The sequence below is a fragment of the Ambystoma mexicanum genome, chromosome 6p (assembly GCF_040938575.1).
Source record: "Ambystoma mexicanum isolate Mex_15411 chromosome 6p, UKY_AmexF1_1, whole genome shotgun sequence".
NCBI classification, from domain to species: domain Eukaryota; kingdom Metazoa; phylum Chordata; class Amphibia; order Caudata; family Ambystomatidae; genus Ambystoma; species Ambystoma mexicanum.
The window spans coordinates 450,397,409-450,412,786 of NC_090935.1; positions in this window are offsets into that span (position 1 = coordinate 450,397,409).

The following is a 15,378-nucleotide window of genomic DNA, read 5'->3' on the forward strand; positions in this document are numbered from 1 at the left end:
GGTGAGCCATGCAGAGCATCTTTATGGCTCACTGCACCACAAAACCTTGGTGCACCGTAAACTGCCATCTGGGCTGACATCTAAGAGAAGGTGACAGCTGCAGGCTGATTCCAATGGGATGGAGAGGCTGGCAGGAAGAGGTGGAATACCTCAAGGGTAGGGTCCGCCTCCTGCTGTCCAGACATCGGCACAACTCATTGGCCACAAGAGGTGGCAACATGGAACCCCAGTCCTGACCCCATGGGAGGAGAAGGCAAGCTCCAACCTCGACATGGAGGGGATTGACGGTGTCAGGAGTGTGATGGCCGAACCAGCAGCAGAGTTGGATCCGGTGAGTTTGCATGTTCCCCCTTCCCCTGACAATACATAGGTCAAATGACCATCCCAAGCATGTGTGCCTCAGCACAGATGGGCCCACTGACAGGGGAAGTTGCCACCCATGCAAATGGGTGGTACACCCTCAGTATGCACTAGCCCCAGCTTGCAGTGGCTATATGCACAGGCATGCAATCGACCATACCCCTCAGACCACATGCATAGAATGACCCTCCACCATGTAGCATGTGTGACTTGCAAGCCTACGTAGAAGTATGCATGATGAGTAACAGCATGTCAATGTTCACGCAATAGGTTCACAGGTGACGCCGGAAGGATGAGGTTTAGGCACATCAGCATCACATGTCCAGGTATCCAGGGCAATGCCAACAGCCACAACCCCTGCACCGCCCAGAAATAGGAAGGGGAAGAGAAAGAGCAGGATCACAACACCAGGGCCCAGTGCTGGCATGCCATCTGATGAGGCAGCTTCTAATACTGCACCTCAGTACCTGCAAAGGCACCCAACAGCCAGTTACTGAGGGTGGGAGAGGGGAGCCAGATGCTGCCAGGTGCACGGAGGACACTGACACGCATCCACCCACCCACCTGACACATGATACCCCCTCATCACCTGAGCAGGAAACCCAGCAACTTGGCCAGTGTGGCCAGGAAACAGAGTGTGACTGCCCCAGCACTCCCTATAGCCCTCAGGCCATCATCCATCAATCCATCCATCCATCCATCCATCCATCCATCCATCCATCCATCCATCCATCACATGAAGCGATATTGAGGAGGTTTGATGACAAGGAGCAGCGCCAGAGGCCCTCAGAAACACTAGCGGAATTCCAAATCCAACAACTACAGGCCATCCGTTATTCTGTGCAGGGAGCCTCACGGCAGTCAGCCACCACATCTGACTGTTATCGGGAAGAGGGTGAGGGACATTATCTTGCCCATTGCAGAGACATTTCAGGACAGCATGCTCCTGGCCATGCAATGTAACCTGGGGCCTGATTCTGAACTATCCATCTCTGTAATCCCTACAGAGGGATCACTGTCTAGCACCCCAAGGCACTGCTATGTGCGCAATCTGGCTGTGAAGTTGCTGGAGGACACCTGAATGGGCAAGAGGCCATGCAAGTAACTGTTCATTTGTATATAATAGGCACAGGGTAGGGGGAGGTTGTGTAGGGGATGGTGTTGTGTGGAGGGGGAGGTGGGGTTGGTGTGTTGGGGATGGTTGTGTGTGGAAGGGGGAGGTGGGAGTGGGTGTGTTGGGTATAAGGTTGTGGGGAGTGGGAGGCAGGGTGTGTTGGGATTGCATTGTGGGTAATGGTGGTGTGAGGGGAGGGTATGTAGGGCATGGCATTGTGGGGATGGAGGAGGGGAAGAGGGTGTGTTGGACATCTGCACAATCTAACATTAAGCATTAGTTCACCTGAAGCAATGCCAGGAGATTACTTGTGTGCATATGTGTTTAACCTTAATGTGACCATATATAATTTGCTGCATGGTATGTTTAAATAAATGTGCTCAGAAACAATTGGCCATGAGTTCCTGATGAATCATTGGTCCAGCTCTGACCTCATTATAGCCACTGCTTTCAAATGCTTCGGCCACAGGCAGTGTAAGCACCTCCTCAGGGGGTAGGAGGACATTCCTCCTACGGAACATATTGTGCAAAATGGCACAGACCAGCACACATTTTGCTGCCCTTTTCAGGCCTATACATGAGGTCCCCTCTGGAAAGGTCCAGGCAGCGGAAATAGGCCTTCAGAAGGCAGAAGGTCCATTCAATACACAGCCTGGTTGTGCTTAATACGTCATTGTAGGCCACCTCCTATGACATCTGTGGATCCCACACAGGTGCCATGAGCCATGGCAGCTGGGGCTATCCAGAGTCACCTGCAAGGAGAAATGTATCAGTCACAGTGCACTGTGGATGTGTTGCCATTTACTATAGCATGTTGAAGTACATTCTGTGCATGCATTATGAGTTTCATCGCACCACATGTTTTGCTATCACAATATGCGCATGTTGAATCCATCAGTATTTTCATTTTTGTGTTACCGGATGCAGCTCACAGCCAGCAGTTACTGGTTTCAGGGTCTATGATTGCTATGGCAAGATGTCATGTGCCTGTTTTGAGCCTGTACATTGCCCTCATGCATGTGCACTTATGTTTGTTTATGTGTATCTCAGCTGGTTTCTGGAGTCTGTGTCTCTTTCATGATGGTTTCATGCACCTGAGTACTTTGCTCAACAGTGTTATTGTTCTTTGGTGCTGTGTTGAACTTTGTGGTTCAATGATTATAGGTGTCCCATATTGTACTGTGGTACATGTTTTCATGTGCGTGGGTTGGTAGGCTGTTGTGCCAATGTGCATTTGCATATTCATACAGCATTGTCCATCATGTCCTAGTCCTGGGGGTTGTACACTGTCATTTGTGCAGTGAGAGGGCAGGTCCTACATGTTCATGGCCTTGTAAGGACATGCCTTCTGTTGTTGTGTCCATGCACCCCCTTCACTATGCTTTTCTGTAGTGCAGCACATTGACATTGAGTAATACAACATTTACTCACTCACTATCCATTTCCATTTTCCTCTGTGCCCCTCAATGTATCAAGGCAGTGCACTATTGAATTGGACCATGGCATCATGGGTGGAACCAGGGAATGGGGCACATCAGTGTGTGATGTACAGGTCTGGATCGAATGGTTGATGTTGATGTTGACATCTATTTGTATAGCCCACTGCCTCCCATAGGTATACTCACACTTGCAAGGAGATGGTTGAAGGAGAATATTGAAAGATAAGATCAGGAAGAAAACAGGAAAGTTAAGAAGTTTCTGAAACTGTGCATGGTCTTCTGTCATTCTCAGAGCTATGGGAAGACTATTCCAAAGCAGAGGTGCAACCACAGAAACAGCTTTACCGCAGAACAATGAATTTCCAACTGATGAATTGCTAAAAGGCTTGATTAGCCAAACACAGAATTTTCGATTGGCAGTACAAGGTAATTTATTCTTGAAGGGACAATATGTAATGCACCAAGAGTCAAATAAAGGGCCTTGCATTTCATTCTTTGATCCACTAGAAGCCAGTGAAGTTGGGCAAGGACAGGTGAAATGTGACTAAACTTTGGAAAGCCTACAACCAAGTGGGGTGCAGTATTTTGAAGAACCTGAAGTCTTTTTTATAAAATATTTAGGTTGAGCGAGGAGAATGGTATTTCAGTTTTCAAGGGTGCCTGAGATGGTTGAAGAAATAACCGTAACCCAATGTGTCTGAGGTAAGAAAGATAAAACATGTTTAGCTTGTAGAAACCAGACTTACACATGGAGATAACTTGCAGCTCAGGTGACAATGAAGCTGAAATGTTGACTGCAAGATTTTTCATGGAGTCCACGGGTGAGAGGAGATGCCCGAGGCTGAGAGGCCAAGAATCGGGAGTCCAGAGATAATGTATGGTAGGCGACTAACAACTAAAACCTTGTTTTTGTCACCATTTAGATTAAGCCAGTTAACATTCATCCACTCGTCTATCGCTGTCAAACATTCCCTCAGGCACCCAGTTGCATCCTGATGATGGTGATCTATTCTAAGGACAAGCTCTGCGTCATCAACATGAGAGTAGAAACAGCAGCCAAAAGTGTGGTTTAGCATGGCAAGAGGGTTGCCATAGATATTAAAGATCAGGGATGACAATGCTGAACCCTGCGGGACACCACACGTTAGAGAAGAGGACTTAGAACTAAAATGAGGCAGAAAGAGCATCTGCCAGAGGTCAGACAAGAAGGAGATCAACCACTGGAGAACAGTGCCTGACACACCTGCGTAAGTCACTGACACAAAGCAGATGGTCGAAAGTGTCAAATGCGGCCAATATATCTAGTAAGACCAATAGGGCAACTCCACCCTGATCCTTGACCATAGTGATGTCATCAATGACCAATGTGACGAGTGACTCTGTCCCCAACGAAGGACGGACACCCGACTGAAATTGCTGAAGGATCAGGGAATCATTATGGAAATCCCTGAGTTGAGGGGTCACAGTGGCCTCCAAAACCTTCCTTAAAAAAACAGAACAGTGAAATAGGTCAAAAGGTTGTCAGCAGCAAACTGTCAAGAGTAGGTTTCTTTAGGAGCGGGACTGATAAACGCATGCTTAAGAGCTGTAGGAATGACTCCTTGAGTTAAGGAGTGATTTATTGCTGGAACAAGAACTGAAACTAGATCATGACAAATTTCCTTCAACACATGTAATGGAATGGGTTCTAGTAATATAATACATTGGGGTTAGTATACATTTGGTTGTCTCTTATTTGTGAGGCATGCCTCAAACTACCTCTAAATACGTATAATACTGATTAAAGCAAAGAAAATGGCAGAGGTTTGGTCTATGCAACATTGTATAGCATGCAGCCCCTTAAACTTACTGAATGGTTGGCCTTCTCACCCAACCTTGGACTTTCAGCTCGGCTAGCAGCACGTACGAGAAACAAAACCCAGGTGCTCGAATCACGTCAGATTACTCCCCACTTTCCGAATTAGTCCATCATCTCTCATCAGTCCGGCCATGAGCCAACGTTTCCCATCTGTAATTGACCTTGTAGCCTGCTCTCGCTTCTTGGACATCCAAAGGAGTGTAAGCACATCACTATCTTCATCTGAGGCTTAATGAATAGACATTGTTTTCAACTTGTGGGTCCTGTGTGAAGAGACCACAAATGTTCCATGTTAACCTCTTATTTAATGCTATATGTTTTAATTATACTGTGTGTCATTGCTCGTCCTGGCCTCTAGAGACTTGCTTGCTTTACCTCATATATACTTTATACATTTTTAATTGTACAATACTTGGCTCCTACAGATGTTTTCTTCTTCTGTAATCGAATAGAAATATTTCTCGTTCATGACTTATCTGTCTGCCTCCATTTGTACTTTGCAGCTATTTCTTAAAAATAGCATCCTTGATCCCAAAGGTGGGGGAGAAGAGCAGCATTTGTACAAATCATGAATGGAGGGACCCTTGCAAAAGGGTAAACATAGTCGATAGATTGCTGGAGATATTGAATCAGAGCCAGTACAAAAGTCATGTCATCACCTTAGATCTTACACCTTACAACATGGATCTGCAAATGAAGGCTCTCCAGATGTCTTGAACTATGATTAACATGATTCCTTAGCATTTACTATGCTGACTAGGGCTGATGATAGTTGTAGTACAATTATTCTGGAGAGTCAACATTTGAAGTGCCCTCCTTTATGATTGATCTCACTTGCCAGCATAATTCAAGCCATCCTGGTGGGTTATCTTTAGCAAATATATATTGCTCCTGATTTGTACATTTTGAATCGTGAACTACAAATCCTAGAATGCAATGAAAACCTTGAGCAGTAGAGTTGAGGCATACTGAAAAAGCATACGACAATTACCATGTCTTCCTATTGATATTGTTTACAGAATACAGTAAGGATGTTGAGTGCATGTTGATTGGTAATGAGGTCTGCCCTATATAGGAAGCAATGTATTATTTCAATGTCCAAAGATCCCTTTACAAGTTATTATTATTGATAATGAGAGGATTAAAAATATTTCTCCTGATGATAAGATGATTTTTATTGAAGAAGATAGAAAATGTAGTTCATGCAGCGGTTCCCTACTCACCCAAGTACTATAGGTTATGGTCTACCTACGATTAAGCAATCATCTATGCCTGGTTGCATATAAACCTAATTTCATCTTGAGATGTCACACGCACATCATAGACACGGCATGCAGCAGCAGGCCAAACACGATTTAAGAATGACATGAAGACACTAAGTGGTGAAACGATGGATAGCACTTTGTAAATATCTTGCAGATATGCCATGGTATAAATACTGGAAATATGGGTTAATATAGAAGCTGTCTTTGGCAAGTAAAAAAAAGTAAAGTGGCATATCCAAATCTCACCCTCTTGAACACTGCACTACACTTCTTCATCATGGTCTACTTCTCAAATGATTCACACTTCTTCTCACTCTCCCTCAACACCTCACCAAACCCTGTAAGTGCCCATCCAATTCCCAAACGTACACTCCTTCTTTGAGCTTGTCAGGTCTCACCCCATGCTTGTCAGAACTCAAACCTAACTAACCACTAGACACCCACTCCTCTACAAATGCCTATAACCTAAAAGCTGACCAGATCACACCTTCCACAAAAATTGTTATCTAACCATGCAGCTCTCTCATACCAACTTTCTACTTCATTCCATCGCCACATACCCATTAGATAAACAAATAGCTATTGTACTGGTTCCCTCAATACTTTCCTCTGACGCCTCCATTCTTACCCACCACCATTGTCCTGCCATTCAACTTTACTTTCTTCCATTCTTTTCCTTTCTCCTGCATGTCCCTATTCTCTCTACATCCCACTACACCACCCTCACTGCTACCAATCTCTACAATTGAACTTTAAAGATTCCCCAAATCCCTATTCATCTAATGTCAACCCTCTTCTTCAAAACCCGCTTTATATACAATAAATCATCTTTGTCTCCAAATGCTCATCCCACCTCTCTCCCTTTATATCTGGCCACACCGTAACCCCTTTTCCCTACTAATTTTAATCTGAACTGGCCTCCCAGATCTGACATTTTACTTGAGACATATTTCTCTTCTACACATACAATAATCCTATTAATCCTTCCCACATCACCCTTAGTGTTTGCCCAATGTGCTCCTCCTTAATCAAACAGCCTGCTATGCCTCTGCTACTCACCCTATGCCTGACATGACACACCATATTATTTCTTCCTTCCTTACCTACTACTAACATCCTACAAGCATCTCATCTCCAACAAACTCTCAATAAAAACAAAACCTCTAAACTATTACTCTCCCTACTCTCCTCATCTGTTCACTCCATTAAATTCACAATATTCATAATTCACCATCCTTCCATCTCTTGATTATCCTATAACTCAGATTTTACACATGATTCTTATTACCCAACCATTGACCCCTTCAAGTTCTGCTTACCCACCAATCCCCTCTCTCTATTGTGCTGCATCCTTTCTGCATTGTCTTCAGTTGCCTATTTTGTCTACCCTTTATCATGCAATTTGACTTCAATCCATTCCTCCCTCTACTCACTCTTATCCCTTATCTCATAGCCTTCTGTTTCAACTTGGTGTAACATCTGCATCAGTCTCTGGCCTTCCCATCTTACTCCTTCTCTCCTGCACCCATATCACTCAAATAAAGTGCAACTGTGCACCCAGAACATCTAACCTTATTCTCTTATTTTCTACCACACAGCACCTCCTCTCCTCCTACCTATCACTCTTACACTTGGCCTCTGGAATGCACAATCCTGACATCACTGACCACTTTTAGTCTTAACCCCCTCAACATTGACTTATTGCTGTCACAGACCAATTTAGAAGAGCAGCGGTGTAGGGATACACCTTATAAATGTGGCCCCCAACACTAACCCCTCTTCCCTCATCTGTGATCAACTCTTCCTCTTTTGAATATACGACTATTCAATTCCTCACTCCTACTCCTCTCACTGTTCTCACTCTCTATAGACACTTGCGCCCAAATGTCGAAGTGTACGAAAAGAAGTAGTGCAACTATGTTCCCTTGGATTGCCCCAGCACCCCACAAACCCTATCGTGACGCCCCCCCATGCACAATACAAATCCCAAAACACATGTGCCTGCTCTTTAAGGGAACTTTCAGTGCAGTGCACTGAAACTGTAAGTTTCAACTTGTTCCTACACTTTTATTGTAAAACAAAACCATTCTGCAATGGTTGCTTTTTAAAATAATAGTGTAGGAACAGTACAATTTAATTTAAAAAAGCAGAGGAGCACAGCTCCCACTCACATCGACCACTTGGACCATCTCAAACTCTTCTTCCCTGTAACGATTCCCCTTGGGTCACTTCCTACTGACATCCTTTGTCGTATTGGCAGACTTTAACCTCCTCAAACCCTTTGCAGCCACTTGTCTTGAACTTAAATCCTAACCACTCATTGTATTCCCCCCATGACCAGCCTGCCCACTCTGAATGGAACTCTTTTAAGTTTGTCTTTCTCTCTAATTCACTCTCCTCATTTGACCTCTCCATTGAGCCCTCGATCTGAACACTCCATTGTTCACTTTAACATCTTGGTCTCTCCACATTTTACTCCTCATCTCCACTATTCAATGACTAAGAAGAAAGGTAGGCAGGACGTTATTGCCCCTTACCTTGATGATGTAAAGAGCTTTCCCCTGTTTCTTCCCCCTACTCATGCCTCCTCTTTTGACTGTGCTTCCTCTGACTTTCAATGTGCACAATGCTGAGTTATTCCCTTCAACTTTGGTAAGTTATGGATCATCTTTTGGGCTTCAAAATATGACTCAAATGCAGTTGACATTTAAGCAATTAGCCCCTCACCGTGGGGCATTACTGAGTCAGGTAATGCCCTGGGGGCCTTAACGAAAGAGCAGGGTACCAATAGCATTGCTTTTCTGTTACAAAATGATGCAGCATTTTGGAACAGAAAAAAAAAATGTCAAAAAATGCCCCACTGGGATGAGAAAACGGAGTCACTTTTCTTCTCCATGGCGGCCATTGGGAGCGGACGCGCGGTGGGCAGAAGTGTTCCCAACGCATTCACTCTCGAAAAAGACGCAAAATAAGGTAAGTGTGGTTGGGAGGACAGGGAGGGGATTGTTTGTGGGTGGGGGGGAAACAAATACCTGAATCCCCGGCAGGGGAGGACGGCAGCCTCCAGCCGTGTGGTGGCTCGGGACAGGGAGTACCATTGGCTGAGGGGCTGCCACACTCCTCCACCGGGGATGTGAAGGAAGCTTAAGCTTCGAGGGATTCTGTGTCGGGTAAAGCCCTAACAATCTGATTGTCTCTCGCCGGGTACTAATTTTGAATATGGCCCACACCTTTGTAACTTGTGGATTGTTTTTAATAAATTCCTATATGATGGGATTCAGGAAATGTGAAAAACCGGCAACTTGCATGGAGAAGCATTTGACAAATGCCAGTGCAAGCATAATGTCTGGGTATTTGACAAAGTTAACAAGGCCAAAACACAAAGTCAATGTCCCAAGTCATAACATCACAATGTTATTAAGCATCACCAGCTTGCTAGCATTAGTGTGAGACTTTTCCATGCTGTACATAGCAATAGTTACATGTATCTATTTGTATTAGAGGATTTATAGAGTGTAGAACACATAATTGTGTACGAGGCAGACTAAACTGCATCTGGGCGCAGGTGGAACAACAGGTAGAATTCTCGAATGAATATCGGGTGCCATCAGGTACTGAGGCAGATCTGATGATTATGACTGGAAAAAATAAAACATTTTTAGATGTTTGCAAAAAGCCTTGAGAGGGTCTAGAGAATGCTATAAGATATGGAGCATGTTCCAAGCATGGGCCCAATCACAGAGAAATGCCTATCACCTCTAGTAAAATAGCAGCTTTTGGGGACAGTGAGTAGGAGGGTGTAAGAGAACCGGAGCGAGCGTGAGGGTTGATAAAGTTCAATACGTTGGGCAAGGTAAGGTGGGGCTAGTCTATGTATACATTTGAACATTAGGCACAGGAGTTTAAACGTGATATGGGCATGTGAGGATAGCCAATGGAGGCTGTACCTACGGGGGGAGATGGGTGAATCTCTTGGATGTTCACAGACTAAATGTACAGCATTGTTTTGCAGGTGGTGGACTAGATACCTGGCTAGGCCAGCATAAAAAAGCATTGGCAAATTCGAGCCTTGAATTAACCAGAATGCCAACCACTGAGGCATGGTCATTGAGTGGGTGATAGGGAAGATAGAAAAGAGCATGTTGAAGAAGACAGATTCTTAGAAAAGCACACCTAATGCGAGCATTAACTTGTTTGGCTAAAGACATCTCAACAGGGTCTAAAATGACCTAGGAGTGGTTTACATTAGTTGTTAAGACGGTCAGAAGACTGAACAGTGAAAGTGATAGTGGATGATGATCAGGATTTTGTAGCAGATGTTTGGTGCCAAGGAACATTGCTTCGGTATTTGGAGCCATGAGCGGAAGGTTATTCCTGGTGAGCCAGGTCTTCATTTGGTCAAGACAGGCCTGAAGCTGATTAAAGGAATCTGTTGATCCTGAGACTTTGATGTATATGAATGGAAATAGATGCTTGAATTATTGATAATGCACATTAGTGGGAGGTTATACATTTTGAAAAGGAGAGGAGACAAAGAAGAGCCCTGAGGGACACCACAAGTGACTGGTGAAGGGATGAAAACACAAGATCCAAGTATGACAGTTTGTTTTTGACCAACAAGAAAACTTTGGAACCATTGCAGGGTTGCTCCCTGGATTGCCAGATTGTTTGAAAGACGCAAAAAAAAAGGATGGAATGGCCCACCATATCAAAGTTGGTGAAGAGATCTAGCATGACCAAGAAAGGCATTTGGCCTTGCTCAGAGTGATATAGTAGATCATACCAGATGGTAACCCAAGTGATCGTAGTACCATGTCTGAGGTGGAAGCCCAATAGGAGATTATTAAGTATATGATTGTCCTCAATAAAAAAATGTAAGTTGTTGAGTTGTTCTTTATAATTTTGACCATCCAAGGTAAGCCTGCTATAGGGCAGTACTTATGAAGGAAAGTAGGGACAAGTTGAGTTCTTTTCAGGAGAGGGGCACTAAAAGCTCCCTTGAGACCATGGGGAAAAACCACTTCCTTTAAAGAAAGGTTAGTGAGGTTGTTAATACAGTTATCAAGATCTGGATCCTTGGCTTGATCTACTACCTCAAGCCAAGTAGGTCTTTCTGAGAACAGGTAGGTCTGAGTGTAGACTTTAAAAAGCTTTGAATTTGGCTCAGTGTGAGGTGATACACATGCAGTCAATAACATGTATACTGTTCCACACGTCTGTAGTCACATTGACTTGTGCACTGATAATTGCCTGGTTGCCTTTGCAAAATTTTCACACATCTCCTTGTGAAGGTCAAGAACATACATTATTGAGAAATATGACTGGCTATGTATCTAACATTTGGCACAGAAGATCTGGACAAAAAACTATTGTTCTACAAAAGAATATGGAGAAAGGTCAGGGCAACATTTTGGGACAATGTTTTATGGTAATAATAATAATAATAATAATAATAATAATAATAATAATAAAAATTAAGGAATTTATATAGTGCCACAAACCCTCAGGTATCCAATCGCTGCTTATTATTATGCTCATTTATCAACCTCGGAAGGATGAAAGGGTGATTTTGGCCCTGCCGGGATTCGAACCTGCGTTAGCAGACTCTGCACCGATGTCAAAGCGAGCACTCTACTCGCTGTGCCACTTGACCGGCGGTGTCATCCATAATTCTTATCATTTGTGAATAGCACTTCAATATTTGCTTGTTTCAATTGCTTCCCCATTTCCTCCCCTCAATCCATGGGAATGCACTGCTTAGTGAAGGAAAAGTGATAACATCATACTTGGTGATAGACTTGGTCTATGAAGAGCCGGAATCACATCTCTATGCCATGTGAGATGACAAGATAGATGGTATGATAGTGTGGAGACATCATGTACAAAAGGATTGAATTAAATATTTTACCACATCATTAGTCACATTTTAGCCAAGGGCATTAACCAATAAATGGTGGTGTGGGTTAAACAAGGGGATAAATAGCAGATTTATATAATTACTTAATAACTGTTAATCCTGACATAGAGACTTGGGGTAAGAAAAGGATGGACCATTACAGACGGGTGTTAGCCATTTAACATTTAAAGGTTTTTTGACATAAGACAGCACAATGAAATAAAAAATCAATCACAGAAGGGGGTGAGCATCAAATACCAGTTACCAAGAGAAAAATATGAGTAGGTGTGACTTGAAATGACTTCTTTTAATGAGAGAAAGAGAGGAGTAAGTGCAATTTCAAAAGGGATAGAGTTCCAATCTTTGGGGGCAAGAAGCTTGAATGAACAAAAGTGAGAAGCGCCCCTAGGTGGATGGGAAACAGACAGAAAGCATTAAGTAGAATACCATATTTCCAGAGTAGACTTATAATAGGAAAACAAGGAACAGAGATAAGTAGGAAGAGAGTATGGATACATTTGACGAAAAGACAGAATAAATTAAATTCACAATAATGGTGAACAGGGAGACTTTTAAGGCAGCCAATTTAAGGTGAAAAGTTGCACAGAGAAATGAAAACCAAATAGGGTCCTAACTACAGATTGCCAGATAAACATAAGAAAAGAAAGGCATAGTTGGGTAGGCCAACATAAAGTGAAGCATACTAATAGAATTAGTGAGCAATCTTTTGGTGGAAGAGAAAGTGGGCAAATGTAGGATTTTGATGATGTTTAACAGATGCAAATGACATGAGCGAGATATAGACGAGATAGGAAGGTGGGGGCAAAGATGACTCCCAGATTATATGCTTGAACAGCCAAAGGAAGGTAGCATGGAGAATAGATGGGGGATAATCTTAGAGGAAGCAGCAACAAACAGGATTTCACTTTTCTTTGACCTGAGGCCCAGAACACAGGAAGACAGCCAGCAGATATTGAAGACAGGCAGGAGAAATGAAGATGAATAGAGTCAGAAAAGGTAGGAAATGAGTGGAGAATCTGAGTATCATCAGCATAAAGGAATGCCTCGAACCCGAAGCAGTGATTAGAGTGATTAGACCAGGGACGGACAAAGTGTAGAGAGAGAGAAAAGGACCGGACCCTTGTGGGACACCATGAGAGAGAGGAAAGTAAGGAAAAGAAGAACCTTATAAAAGAAACAGAGAAGAAGTGGTTAAAGAGGTAGGAAGAAAACCAGTTGAACATCCTGCCAGAGAGCCCAATGGAAGAGAGAGTAGAGAGTAGAGAGGGGTTATCAACAACGTCAAAGCCAGTACAGAGGTCAAGAAGAATCAATAGGGAGGAAAGTTTATGATGGCATGCATGACAAATAGAATTACACAAAGAAGTGTTGTTTCCAAAGAAAAGCCAGATCTAAAACCAAATTGTTGAGTAGGAAGTTAATTATAAGAGTTAAGAAAAGAGAAAAAAATAAGAGAGGACCAAATGTCCCAAGAGTTCAGATACGTATAGAAGGGGTTAGATAGGACAGAAATTAGAAGGGTCAGACTAGTCAATAGAGGGTGTTTTGAGGAGTGGATTCTAATCGGGCAACACACACCAGACCAGGACTCTTGGCACTAGCCTAGGATGAGGCGCACAATTAAACACTTTTACTTAATTGGTACCCAACCTGCCTCACACCCCCTTTTACAAATACCCTGGGTCACAATGGACCATGAACCAGGCTGGTTTTTAAATTCAAAGAAAATCACACACATTTTATATTGGGCAGCAATCACAAATAGGGTCATGATTACAAGGTAAACTGATGAAATACACTTAGTTGACCTTCTACTATAAGATATCCAAAGCACAAATGAATGGGAGAAATGTTGCTATTCAGGTAGATTGCACCCGAATTAAGATTTCCCCCTGCAATGCTCCCTCAAACCACTATTAATCGAATTTTGAGTGGAAAGAATGGAGCAACAAGATGTCTGGTAAACTAGGCAGCAAACAGAATTAACATTCTTCCCCCAATGAAATGGGAGGCAAAATCGGATTTTAAAACCTTTCAATTGCATAAAATAGCACACAGAATTACAAAATATTTAATTTAAATGTGCAGCTGAATGAATGAGGTAAATATGAGTTATAACAGTATCACAGATGTAAGAATACTATCAACTACAAAGCAAGGTACCAACAACGGGCATACAGTTAAATAATCAACTTAAAAGTGACAACACAGTGCAACCAAATCACGCGCATAGAAATTGCATTTGCTGATTTACACGGGTTTAAATGTCAAAACTATTTGAAAAATGGGTGAAATAAAAAGAATTGGAATGCAGTTTTTATGCTCAAGACAGATGCACATCACAGGAATAATATGCAAGTGAAACAGTGAATCTAAAATAATGAAAGGATGAGATTCTCAATGGAAAAGGAAATAAAAATAAAAGCACTTGACAGAGAAAATCGGTTTGGAAAGGAAAGGGCAAGTTTCACTTAAACTAGATTTTAGTGGCTAGAAAAGAGAAATGCAGTTGTCAAACCTTCATGCAGTGTGCCTCTTCTTAGGGAGAATTAATTTATTTAATCAAAATAGTACTAAGGACTTACACAAGGGCAGAAATGAGTGGAAGAAGGGTGCTAACACTTAGAGATCAAGGACAGGATGCATAGAGGATTCTGACAGTTTGAAGGATTTCTGCTAAGGCAGTTATGGGATTTCTTGGGATTGGACCTCATACAAGGTAGCAGAGCAAAGGACGCAGTTTGTGGTTGTTAGGGAAGGGAAATACTCACAACAAGCACTTGAACAGGGTATTTTGAACAGCATACCGATTTTCTGGACAGCAAGGCAATATCTGGTTACTGGTCACAGCGGCGGATTCGCCTAGCAGAAAACAGCTGGGTAATGGTCTTGTCATGACACAGTGGCACCTCAGCTGGATGGATCGGGTTGCAGGTCAAGCGGGCAGCACTGGATAACCCCAATGAGGGTTCAGCCACCTTTCTCCTTTCTCCCTGAGTTATTGGGATTTTTTAGTGGGGTTTTTCTGGATCCATGGTCCTTCCTGGATAGGGTCAGCTATGCTCTGGCCTGGCAGTGAAATCTGGAATCTTGCAGGATGAATATTTAATATCTGGATATGTAGGAGCTAGAAAATTCAGAAGAGTGTGTCCTCTGTGAGCCTCTACCTTTAATAAGGCGGGAGACATCACCGGATTTATGATGAGGGCAGATCTTTGGCTGGACATGCCTCTAACAACTGGATTGGTCAGGAGTTACTGTTACTGCCTTCCTGTCCACCGGTTGGACTTCAGCGACATGACATCAGTTTTATGGGGTGTGCTTCCAAAGCCCATGCCCTCCCACAGTTATTTTTGCAAAAATCAGTTATAACATAAATAGCACATTTTACAGTTGTGGCACCTTTGCAAATCACATAGACAAAT